General features: G+C 36.2%; 1 protein-coding gene across 1 annotated transcript in view; it reads right to left on the minus strand.

The window, feature by feature from the left end:
- NK7.1 (homeobox protein NK7.1) overlaps positions 1 to 13,953 on the minus strand; it is a 51,392-nt gene that overhangs the window by 24,637 nt on the left and 12,802 nt on the right. The gene's annotated exons all lie outside the window — the stretch shown is intronic.

A 13,953-nucleotide genomic window follows, 5' to 3' on the forward strand; every position in this document is an offset into this window, starting at 1 on the left:
GGGAGAGAGAGTGAGCAAGAGAAGTGGAGAAGTAGAGAATGTGTGCTGTTGTTGCTGGCTGATTTGGGGGACATATTCAAGCAGCGGAAGTGAGGCAGGCAAGCGGAAGAAGTTATTTCAATTGCCTTGCCTGCAAGCGAACAGGAGGGGTCAGAAAGTGGGGGAGGGGGGAAAGGCCTGGTGATGGAGAGAGTGAGTGAGAAGTACTACACTAGGGAACAAAATATATAGGAATTAAAATGGATTGAAGTAATAAAATTAATAAATAACTACTTAAAGTTAGTGATCCTTTTTATGTTCATTATTTGTTAGGCTATTTATAACAGTTTAGAAGACTTTTTAACAGTTGATCAAAAGCCTTTAAATGTTTATAACAGCTTATACAAGTTTATACAGTTTTGTAAACGTTTATAACAGTTTTTAAATGGTATAATTCCCAATTGGATTTTCCAGATAAGCTATAAATTAACTGAGAAAATTCACAAATTCATTATCTTATTTCAATAATTCTTAATGAATTATTCTGAACAAATTTATAAAATATATTAATTATAAAATTGTTTATATTTTATCTATTTTAAAACCCAACATTTTCCCTCAGTGCCTGCGATAAATGGCGCCCAAAAGAAGAGTGCCCGTGCCCTGTGGGCACGTTCAGTAGCTTAGCGAGTGGCTGTGAGTGTGTGTATTAGTTACCTGGCACGCTTCTGCCTCGGCCTTTACCACCACTTCTCCACATCTCCCCATCTCCTCCGTCTTCTACCCTCATCAATTCCCTGCGTCCTTTTGGCCCTGTGACCCCCCTCCTTCAAAACCCTAAACTCGAGCTGTGTGTGTGGCACAGGACCCAAGTGTCGAGTGCCAGGACGAGGGCTAATGGCATTTAAGTTCTGCCCGCCATGGCACATGTGTCAGCTCAGGAGCGAGCTCAGGACGAGAATGTGCGACGGAATATGTATATATATATGTGCATATATATTGAATGGAATGTTAAAGATGGTGGTTATAAGAGCAAAAACTGAATCCTGCAGGGAAGCCATTGTATAAGCTTGACACTAAAATAGCTAAGGATAAATCTTTTGCACTTTATTAGTGAGGGTTTTTTGTGTATGAAGTCGTCGGGTGATATATCTTAAACGGTATATTATTTATTTTAAGATATTAATAAGAAAGAGCTAAGATAGATATAGTCAGCTTATAGTACCATATCTCAAATGTATTATATTTCTTGCGTCTTAACCTTGTTTAATGTCTGTCTTTTAAGATGCTAAATTAAGAACACAATCCTTAAGACCATTAGTCTTAACTGATCTTAAAACATTTCTTAATACACCTAACATTTTATAAGACTTGAAAATGCGCTCCTGTTTCTTGGCGAAATGTTATATATTCTTGCTTATTGAAAAGTCTACATTTTGGGCATTTTGACAACTTTCTGCCAGCCATATTTGGCCTTAGGGCTTACGAGATGATTTTTTGGTCCCGTCTGTCTCTTCTCAGCCCGTATTTTGTCTATTTTATTTCATTTTCATTTTATTGCATTGACAACAACGCAACAGCACACACATTCCACAGGGTCAGAGGGACAGGGCAGGGCAGGACAGGCGGAAGGACATCATTTTGTTAGATGTGATGTGAGAGACTGTGACTCTACTTGTCTGACGTTTCGTTGGAATTTTAACAAGCCACTCTCGAATCATCATCATTGAGGGTCCTGTGCTTCATTTGGCCCACGGCAGCTTTCGTCAGAGACTCTCTCTATCTCTGTCATTCGTTTTTGTTTCCTTGTGCGACTTGTTCACTTAGCGAAAAAGGATATTTATTCAATTTTGACAAATTGGAAAGTTGCTTAAAACTCGTAAAGCTGTTATTATGGAATGAGTTATTCTCGGAAGTATTATTATAAGAAAAAGTAACATTTAAATAGCTCAAAATGTTAAATTGCTTTAAAAGGTGTAGAAAAGTATGCTATGAAATTTGGTAGTCCTTTAATTTCGGCACTTAAGTTACTTTTTTCATTTTTCTTTCGTGTGCTTCTGTTGCCTTGTTTTTCTTTATTTTTCTCTTTCTTTCTTTCCCACACTTTCACGTTCGTCATCGTCTTTGCTTTTCAGCTTCTGGTTTGACATTCTGGCTTTCTTCGCCTCTCTTGGCCGTGTGTTAGTTTTTGACGTTAACTGCGGCTGACTTTGTCCGCCTCCATTTTTGTATCTTCACGCCCCCGTAACCTCCCTCTTTTTACCACCAGCAGCACACACACTCACACACTCTCATTCCCTTTCGTTCTGCCTTGTCAGCATAATTTAATGTGCGTTTCCACCGCATCCTGCCCTCGTCCTTGATGTTATTCTTTCTGCTCTTCGCTGTCAACCTGGCAGCTAAAGTGTGTAATTCGTCATTCACATTTACCAGTCGTCGTTCCCCCCAAAAACCCAAAGACCTGCACCGAATTCCCCCGTGGCTGAGTTTAGCCTGTGCGTCATCATTTCGAGCCATGTAAAACCTTATAAAATGCAGGATTTTATAGGGACAAATAACGTTATAAAACTGGATTCTTGAGTTGTTAAATATTGTAACTTAATTTGGTGAAGATTATGTTTATAATATAAACTTTATTTAGTATTTTTAGGAAGTTTTAAGATACCTATTCCTTTAAAATATTAGGGGATTTCCCTGAAATACTATTGTATATACTTTAGTATAGTATAGAAAGTACCCATAATTCAATCATTTGATTATAGGTTAAATCTCTAAAATACTTTAGATTACCTTGCATATTTTTTAAAGCTGTTTATTTAGCTCAAAGTTAAGTCTGAGCCCAATTAACTCCTGAAATCTTTATCTAATCATAATTTCCAGTGATTAAATAATAAACCTAGAGCTCTATGAATGTTTTGTCTTAATAAGTGCTAAAATTTAATGCTTTTTAATGACATATTTAATTGCATCAAATATTTAACTGAGAATTTAAATTAAGTTAAGATTTGGTAATTATTTAATAGGAAGTTACAATCTTTAACCAATCAAGGATATATGTATCCAAAAAGTCAGCTCCGAGGCACTTGAAGAATTTTGGACCTAAGGGAATTGCAGGCGGGAATACACCGCTAATTGATTTCTATGAGGTGTTCTAATGAATGTCCTGGGCGGCCCATAATTGCCCTGATGAAAATGTACACAAAATACATACACACACCCACCCATCCCCCCTAAACACACATATACACACCCACCATAAACGCTATTCCCAACATGCCATGGCGGTGTGCGCATATTTCGCTGGTAAAGTCTCTGAATATTTCATAAAGTTATGTGCTCGCTAATTAAATTGCCGTGACACGGGCACAGGATACATGGCTACAGGATACTGCGTTACAGGTTGTGGATATGATGGCAAACATTTCACTATCGACAGCCTTGGCGTTCCCCCCCCCCTCTCCTAGTTGAGCAATTTTAAATGAATTTACATTAAGCGTTACCGCAGAGACGACGCGGGGGGTGGTGCCGCGCAATAGATTCCTTGGAAACTTGCCTCGTTCGTGCCTTACTTTAATTGTTTTCAAATTTGCCTGGCTTCGTTATGTACTTACATGCAATAGTTTATTTTTTTTATTTTCTTCTTTACTTTCTCACTGAACAAACTTTGCCCTGAACAATATACATATATATATAAAGATATATATTTATATGTACATACAAGTTAATAAAACATATACACACACAAGTGGAAATTAAAATGAAATAAACTTTTACTTTTGCAGTTTCAAATTGGGTTAGCACTCTGACCGACAGACAGCCAAAACAATTGAATCAGTCGAAAGTTAAAGTTGTTGAAACTTGACAACTCGTCCGAAGGCAACATCAGCGTGTCTCGAATTCTAATCAAATTTCCAATATAATATATATATATTCTCATCTGTACATATATATATTTGTATATATTTCCCCCACTCGAAACGATTATTATTGTCAGCTATTCTGTGTGTGATTTTCCTCAACTCTGTCAAGTAGTGTGTTCGTTGGGTTATAACTTTATGGAATGGAGGCCAACATGGCTGCATAAATAAATCATAAAATGCTGAAAACGATTGTCGTACTATGTGTGTGTGAAAGTGGCAATTGTGAACTTTTCCGGGAGAGACACACTTATGAGGGTGTGTCGGAAAATTCGATCCAAGCAATTGCAGCGCGAGAGTTGCAATTTAGTAAATGTTTTATTCAAGTGTGTGTGTTTTTTTTTTGTTGTTGTCGGTTTGTTGTGGGTTCCGGCTTATCCTTGATGGCAACAGTATCGTATTTTCCCACATATGTAGGTGAAAACTGGCTATTTATGGCAGATAAAAATTGGATAAATAAGCAGCTGACTGTTCAATTTATTATTATTTATTTACAAACAATTTGCGGATAAGTGAAGTGTGAGAAAGTGTCTTTATTGCTTGAAAAATTTGATTTGTTTTTGATTTGAGAGTGAATTCGTTTAGAAAAGATTGAATTGTTTTGTTTAGTTTTGAGATATTTTATTTAAATAAGCTTGAAAATAGAGTTTAATAAGTCACGGTTTACTAGGCAATGTTTTAGTAATTGTTTTAGTATGATTTAAAAAACAATTCAATCTTTATCAGGGATATATTTTAATTAGAAAGAGATGACTAACAATTTGATTTGATTTTTGATTTTTAATTTATGTTTTGTAAGAGGTGAACCTTAAATAATTTACACAATTGTTTCCTTTTAAATCCTGCAAAACTGAGCTATTTAATCCTTGAAAATAACCTGTTTATTTTATTGCTATTGAATTGTTTACTACTAAGTAATTGTTTTTATTCCTGTTACTTCAAATAAATAGCTCAACTTCTTGGGGTTCCAATTTATAACTGATTGCCTAGATTTTCACCACTTAAACGATCCTTTACACTGCTAAATGGCCAAGGATAATGGTCTCGCCCACACACACACACACTCCCCAACTCAAGGTGGAATCACAGTCCCTCGTCAGTTAACATTACAGCTACTTTTGCTTTAGCTTTTGCGGGTAAAATTCCAGCACACACACACACACACACACACATCCTTCCAACCATCCTTGGCACACCCAGGCAAACACACACACACACATACACTCACATTCACACACGGCGGCCAAAATGGCAGCCATTCGAAGCCAAATCTGCAGAGCACACAAACATTACGAGGCTATTTTGAGCAGAAGCATTTAAGCTCTTCAATCTACAATTCCCGGGGCGATGTCTTAAACTTTTGCCACTGCTGCTGCTTCTGTTTCTGCCACATCCACTGATGTTATATTTATTTATTTTTATTGACAGCATTATATTTTATTTATTATATTGAATTCATGTCATTGTGCTGCCACGACCAGTTCGGGGGAGAGAACTGGAGGCCAGTTTATGGGGCAGGGGGAGTCATTCGTTGCCACCGTCAGTGGCACGTTCTCTCAACTCAACTCAACTCAACTGAACTCTGGGAGATGTGTGTGTTTGTGCCATTATTGTCAAGTCAGCATATAAAGCAGCCAAGCTCAAACTGAAGGGTGTGCGAAAAACAACTCCCAAATATACACACTAAAGCACTGAACAAAAAATACAAATATTTATTAAATAATGAAATATTTATAATACTTTTCATAGCCTACTTTTATCGGTGGTTTGATAATTAAGTTATTTTAAATGCTTTTAAAAAGTATTTACTTTGAACCACTAAAAACCCTTTAAAATATTGGCATATATTTAAATACTTTTGATAATTCCCTTTAGAAATATGAATTTAAACTTTGAAGATTCAATATATACATTTTCTTATTCCACATTTAATCATCTCTACCCAATTTTCCTCTCAGTGCAATCATTCGTAGTTTGAACGGAAATCGTTATATAAATCAAAGACAGATTATAAATGCTGCGCAATTTTCAAGTTATTTTTACTTCAAGCTCGTCGTCTGTGATGGGGGGTTGCTTCTGACGCTTTTTTCGGGGATATAATTCAGATAACTGAAAAAGGTTAGATACTTTTCCTTGGATACAGTGAAACCCCTGCCAGCTGTTGTTGTTGGTCAACTGTTGAACTCATTAGCAGCAATCGAAATGAAAGGAAAAACGAGTGAAAATGTCAGCTAATTATGTTTGCATTTACACCACCTCTTGGCCGTTGTGCGTACATATGGCATATAGGACTGCCGCTGAGCCGGAAGTGCCGTCAGGCTCATTTCCGTTTGAAATGTTTCCTGTCATAATTTTTTCTACCCCTCCCGTCTCCCATCTGTGGTTCGCATCGATTTTGGGCACTCGGTAAGTGCGCCAAGAATAAGTCAAAAACTTTTGAGGCAATTTGCTTTTTAAAGCTTTTACCGCCAAGGGTCCTTGGATTTGTGAGTTGCGAGGAAAGGAGGTTGGAAGGACGTTCGCTTCGCTCGCTTGTCATGGCTTATTTCACTTGAACTTTGGGTCAGCAAAAGTTGGCCCCGAAAAAAAGTTGGCGTGCTCAAGCTTTATTTTTTAATTTGCTGCGGCATTTCATTCGCTAAACGTTTTTGCTTTTTATACTTTATACTTTTGGCCATTAGGCAGCCGCTCCTTTGTCCACGAAAGCAACAAAAATAACGAAAGAAGAGAGCTTACCGCAATTAACTAACTGCCTATGATTGATGATCTTTTAAATGGGCTCGCGACAATGGCCCCTACATTATAATAATTCCTTTTTATTTTTATGGAGAGTGAGTCTTCAAGTGGGTCAAAGGTCGCCAGCCGCAACTAATTGTCGTTCAATTGTCATTCGATTCACTGGAATCGGATTGACTTGACCGGGATTGCATTCGGTATTTCTGCTCTTAATTGTCAAATGAATGCATATGCCGGAATATGGCCATGGAATGTTTTAAATGAATGCTTCACTATTGCCATCGATTATTTATTGCAGTTTATCTAGTCCATCCCATCAAATCTATCCATCAGTCAGTCAGTTAGTCAGTAAGTCAGTCAACCAATCATTCAATCAATCAATCAACTGACTGGGATCTGCCACATAAAATATGCAGAAAAACTTTTAACAAATCAACTTAATAAAATGTGAAAAGTTTTCACAGCATTCGGTTTCGAGCTAAGGAACAAAATTCTAACGATATTTGTATAATATTTCGTAATTGGAGTTGGCAAAGAAATCGTATTGAATTGATTTTTGTTTGTAAAACTTTAAGTGGAAAGTGGGACAAAATGTTTAGGGATTTTTTCTTGACTGTTTCTATAAAGCACGGGGTATTTTAGTTTTAATTAGTTAAGTTAATCTCACCTTATTCACACAATTTTCTCATGTTTCATTATATATTTCATATTATCGAAAAACATTTTCAAATACGTTTTAGAACACAAATTAAATTCGAACTGAAACGTTACACTTCCAAACGGTGAATGAATTAAATAAATAAAACCTAAATATGAAAGTTGAGTAAGGATGATAGCCCTTTCCTAATCATTTCATTATTCAAAGTGTAGTACTTGAAACACAAACACTATGTGCTGAATATATAATGACGTCATTACTTTTTCTGCCTCCAACTTAATGCTCAAATTACTCACTCATTTTGAAATCAATTGATAAGGTGTGAAAGGCATAAAAAAAATAAAATAAATCAGGTATTATTCAACACCCAACAAATATAATGTGCGCATTGTAATATTATTAATTCTGTGAGTGCGCAATTTTCTGAACTGAGCCGTAGGTGTTTTTTTGGGGGGAATCCCCCAGCTTTCTGGCTGCTGCGAAATATGATAACTCCTTCTGTCTGACAATATTTGGCATCTCGTCGTCCCTGCCGGCCTGAAATATGAGTCAATTATACTTCCGTACGCATAAATTAATGATTAATTGCAAAATAAATTGACTTGCGTCACTTAATTACGTAGCGCGGCGAGTGACACTGGAGAAAGCTGATAGCAAAGAGAGGGGGGCGGGAGCGGTGCGGCGGCAGTTGTCACGCCCCGTGCAAAGCTCGTCAGTTGTCCGCCTGTCAACGCACTCGCACTGTTACACTGAGATAAATGAATGGGTCTTGTCAATATTAAAATAATATTATTCTTTACTTTTTTGATCCAAAAATAAATTAAATTACGATATTATTAAGATTTTATTATATAATGTTTGCTTATTAAGATTTTAAATATACAAAATATTATAATTTTAATATAAATGATGGTTATTTTATAAAATATTCTTTAAATATGACATCTATTTACTTTTTGATATTTAGGCTTTATTTTTAATACAAAAATATTTTAAAACAAATATATTAGTACAGAATTTTGTATTCTTTTCGCAAATTTATATCATTTTTGTAAAACCTTTAAATTTATAGTATTTTTTTGGTATAAAAGACAATATTTTGTCATTGTTTTTGGGTTTAAAACTTTGGAAATGTTTAGAAACTCTTTGTTTAGAATAAAACATCTATTTTTTTTTTAATTTACTGGAAATTTAAGTAATTCTTTAATTATATAAAATTTACTGCGTCATTAACTTTTAGGCATTAATATTAACAACATCTCCAGGATTTTATAAACTCTCCTAAGAAAATACTTAAATTCTCGCAGTGTGCACCAAGAGCGACATACACATGCACAGAACGGCAATTTCTGCTGTTGACATTCACAGTCAAACATGCTTAATTAATGCCAGCAACGTTGCCATCTCACATCCCCCGACAACGCGTCAGTAAATGGGAAGGAAGGCCGGGAGGAGGCAGTATGACAACATTAATGCGAACATTAACAAAAACTGCTGGCGCTGCTTACTGCCACAGTCAGTGAATGTTGCTGGATATTTCAGGCTGTTCCAGGCTCTGCCAGGCTGCCAAAAATAAACACTCGCAGGCATCATAATAATGATACACGGCCAAAGTCGAAGTCGAGTGAGTGGCATGATGGCACTCGACATTGGTCGTCTGCTCCACCAGGCGCTGCTGCTCCTTTCTGCTCCTTGATGAGCAGCTTCCGATGAAGGTCCCCATCATTATTCCATCCCTTCACATTCCCTTTACACGTTACCATTTCCATTCACAATCCAATTCAGAGACTTTCCCTTCATTGTCTGGCAAGATTCTCATAATTAAGCACAATCAAATACAGTGGTTAAGGATGGAATTAATTCTTTTGTTATAACTAGAGTTGTTTAAAGGAATTTAAAATGATTTAATTTAAAGTTTATTGATTTAATTAAGGGATACTACGTTGTATTTAGGGATGTATTTAGTATTATATATGTATTTTGAGATTTTTAATGTTAATTGCTGATTTACAAAACGGGGAAATAACCTCTCTATGAAGATTTAAAGTGCTTTGATTATTTTTCAATAACAATATAATGGTTTATATCTTCAAAATTTATTTGAAATGTGACTCTCTTTGTTAAGAGTCATTTAATAAAATAAAAAAACGAGGTTTGGTTTATAAAAACCATTCAAAATCAAGGGAAAATTATTCTGCAGGAAGTATACAAATTTACAGAAATAATAGCAAATCAACTTAGAGCCTTTTAGTCAAACAAAAATCTCTTTAAACATTACTTAAGCCATGCCTTTCTTTTGCCTAATTAACCCTTTTGGCACCACTGTTTCGGTTTCTATACGAGAAAATCAATAAAAACCTTTGCCAAAATGGCTTTCGCACCATTCCAGTTTATCCGATTTCCTCACAGACTCAAGGATCGTCGGCCCAGGACTGTGAGGATGATGGAACTGGGGACTGGCGAGCAATTAACGCTGAATTGATACGCACTGAGGACGGTGAAGGCATTGAACCTTGTTTCGTTCGCCCCGCTCCTTTAAGCGTTGGCATTAAGACGTAATTAAAACAACGCCAAATGAGAACGGACCTCCAGATGGGGCAGAAGGGGAGGGACTCCAGAAAGGAGTCAAAAGATTATTTGTATTTAATTTCAAGTACACACTGCCAGGAAGAAGCCACTGCTGCTCAGAGACAGTTTTACTTGCTGTACATAAAACTCAATTATAATTAAGCATTTAAGTGGAAATAAGCGAAGCTGGAGCAAATGAAGCGAAATTCGTTGCGAACAGAGTGGGAGCTTGCGATGACAGGGATGCCTATGCCATCATCCCGCCCATTTTTATTAGTGGTAGCCAGCAGCACCCTAATTGCTAAGACACTCCACTCCACTCTTAAGTTTTTTGGATAAGGATAAGGATAAGGATAAGGAGGAGGGTAGATATGGGGGCGGTATTTAATTATCGTTCATCGCTCATCGTTGGCCATTTGTTCATCGGGGGATGTTTTATTGGCGGAAAACACTGAGAACTTAATTTGAAGATTTGGAAATTAATAATAATCCTAATAAAGCATTTATCGCTTTAAGATGGTACAGAAAAAATCTCTTAATAGACCACTTTACGTTATAAAATGTCACACAAAAATCTCCAATATAAATATAATTAAAATTCATATAGAACATACAGGATCAGAGTTAAATTTAAACCAAATTTGATCCTTAGTATTATTTTTTCACAATTTTAAGTTTAATATTTACCATATTTGTCACATTTATCTAAAATCTCTGTTTAATAGCTTTAATAGCTTCTTAAACTACCGAATCCCAGGATTACAAGTAACATTGCATACTTTTAGGTGCATGTAAATTGGAGTTAACAACGTTTGATACTTTTTCTTAATTGAACAATAAAAATAATTAATACAAAAAATAACTACATACATTCTCCTACCACTATTTTTACCAAAATCTATATTCCGCATTAAAAACCTCTACTTTTCCCCTCAGTGTATTACCATTTGCCAGGATATTGTTACATACCATCGCTGTTGCCATGGCCTGCCAGTGGATTAATTGTTACGTTAACTCATTTAATTTACTTGCATAATGCAGTCAGTCTGCAATCCGAGCCGAAAAGTATCTCAATTAGTAAAAGCACTAACTAACAGGGTCGAAATATCATGGTCATCGGCGTTGATTGGAATCCAACGACCATTATGGCCAAATAGGTCAGCCATTTGGTAGATACTCGTATTTATTTGTATCCTGTATTTTTTGCTGGCTTTATTTTTGGCCCAGTCAAGTGTGTAAATATGCACGGCAACTGACAACCAGCGAAGGGAAATTGGAGGAAAAGGAAAATGAACGACAACGACGTCGAGCAGTAGAGATCCAGGGATGTGAAATTTTAATGAACTTTTAAGCGTAATGAAAGTAATTTTCAAATTGCAAGCTCGCAGGATAATAGCGGGGGGGAGCGGAGGAAAAGAAAGGGGAGGCACATCGGCAAGCAAAAGGGCACGAATACGGCTTAACTTATTTTTTTTGCCCCAGTGAAATTCAATTGCGGCAGAAGTCGAGTCCTGGCAACTTTGTGCTTCGTCCTTCAGACAGACGGCCCGAGTCCAAGCCAAATGGATCCCAGATCCACATTCCCATTACCCTCCCCCACCCAAAAAAAACCCAACCCAGCCCGGTGGCTGGGGCACTCGAAATGATTTCGAAATGGCATTGAATGTAGCATTTAATTTGTGCGCCACAAGCGGCTATGGCGGCAGCTATGGGGATGAAGTTGTCGGTCCTTCGAAGCGGTCCCAGGTCCGGTCCGCTTGGTCTGCTCATGCCTGCTATTTATAACTGTTTATTTGCCGTGTGCCAGGCAAAAATACACTGGGAGAAATATCAATAGGTGGGTCGGAATATCAAGAGAGGGAGGGTTTAGATAAAAGGCTTAAAGGTAAAGGTAAAGGCTTATAAAGAACTTATAGTTAACATAAAACCCTTGAAAGCCTTATAAATTTGTATTTAAAAAATTGTATAATTAATAAGACCCATTTTTATATAGTTTATTAATAATTTAGGGGTTTTATATTAACAATTTTTGAAAAACCTACATAATTTTCTTTAAGAGACACATGAGGTTTACAAATTTAACACTAAAATAATGTAAAAATAAGAAAAAACCTTTGAAGTGATTCAAAAAACAAAATTGTATCCTTTTTATAGCATTCAGTATAGTGTGACCATTTTTCTTGAAGTGAAAATACCTTAGGATTCCTTAGAAAGCATATTAAAATCTCCAATTGCTATATAAACTAAATGAATCTTTGAATTTAAACAAAATCTAAAGGAAATGACTTAAACTTTACCCAAATTCTTATAAAAAATTATACAAAAATGTCTCAAAATTTCCAATTCTCAGTGTAAAATGCAGCTCTCGGTCTGCCTGCCACTGAAAGGGATTATTTAAACTGACAACTGACATCTGTGGGTGGCCGCCGCTCTCAGCAAGCTCGCTTCGTTTGCACAGTCCACGGTCCGCACAGTCCGTCCGGTCTTTGAAGCCCGGAGTTCGGCATAATTAGTTAAATGTGCTTTGCCATAACAATGCAAAGAAGAGCTGCCTGCCCCAACAAGAGACCCCTCTCCATTCCTGGCATTTATTTTAATTTAATATATCCCGTCATAAAGATCATCTCTCGGACGCGACGCTAAAGAAGAAGTGGTGCGAGCTCTCTAATTGCAGAAATATTTATTAATAATTAGCCTTGGTGAAAAATGTGAAATAAAATTAATTAAGAGAAGGCAACAAATCAGCCAAGGATACCCAGCTGCTTAACATTTATTTCCAGTTAGTCATTTCCGTGTGTGTTGTGTGTTTGCTGTGGACACACACATTCGCATACCTATCTCCTGAATAACACCCACTTCTCGAACCCCCAAAGCGACCCAAAACTCAGATAGAAAAAAAACCTTATGCCGCTCATTTGCCAGCAATTAAGAGCAGAGAAAGAGACAGAAACAGACGCTTCAAATGGCGCCATCTGAACTTTGTCGATGTACAGTGGAGCCTGCCTAAGATTTACAGAATTTTTTGGAGATTTCTTAGATTTATTTTTTGAGTTTTGGAAATTTATGTGGAATTTTTAGGGAGAAAAAATATAAAGACTTCTTTTATAAAGGAATATTACTGAATATCTGAATTTGGATGTGTATTTTTATAGGGATTTGCAGGATTTTTAAAGATTTCTTCCACTTATTTTCTTCTTTTATAAAGGAAACCCTAGGAATTTATATGCAGTTTTTATGGAGTAAAATCATATAGTCTTCTTTTAGAAAATAATATTTCTTATTGTAAAAAGCTTTTCTACTTTACCTAAAGATATATTAATTTTTTTTTTAGGGCATACGAGTTTTCCTTAACATTTCCTTTTGTCAATAAAAATATTTAGAATGACAAAAAAAAATCAACAAGTGAAGGTTTAAGTTAAGTATTGTAATAAAAAAAAAACGTACATAGCAAAAAAAAATTGTATGATATAAATGATTTATGATGTTTCTTTCAAAGCATATCATTTAATACAGAAATTGGAACTTATTCTTTAAATCTACATTCTTTAATTAAATGTTACAAGTTTCCTAATTAATCCCCAATATTAAAACCTCAAAAAAGATATTTATTCGAGTCTCCACTGTTCATTTGAAGGACTCTTTTGCCCCTCAAGCTGACACACACATACACACACTCTCTCTCTCTTTTATGATACTCATGTGCGCGCGTGTGGGTATTTTAATTAGAAACTTGTACATTTTGCCTAATTTGACAAATTGTTTTAATATAGTGTGCAAACTTTTTCGGCTGCATAGCGTCGCAAATTAGTTTTTCCCGTTGCCCTGGGAAATTGGGTCGTGACTTTGTTGAATGGAAAACCAATCAAATGCGGCTTCGAATGCAGTTTAATGGCGCAGCGCTGAAAGTTGTGCAACATTTCTGCAGGCCAAAACCCTCGTTAAGGACTTAACACCACCATTCCGAGGATTAATAATACATACATATATAGCCATGTAATTTCATTCAACAATCCGCTCGCATGAGAGAGGTGTGGGTGAGCTTTTAATTGTTGGCGGAAGTTTAATGTTTGTAACAATTAAATTTAGCACGCTTAT

The sequence above is a fragment of the Drosophila serrata genome, unplaced genomic scaffold, assembly GCF_035046125.1.
Source record: "Drosophila serrata isolate PLE 108 unplaced genomic scaffold, ASM3504612v1 contig_376, whole genome shotgun sequence".
Classification (NCBI taxonomy): Eukaryota; Metazoa; Arthropoda; class Insecta; order Diptera; family Drosophilidae; genus Drosophila; species Drosophila serrata.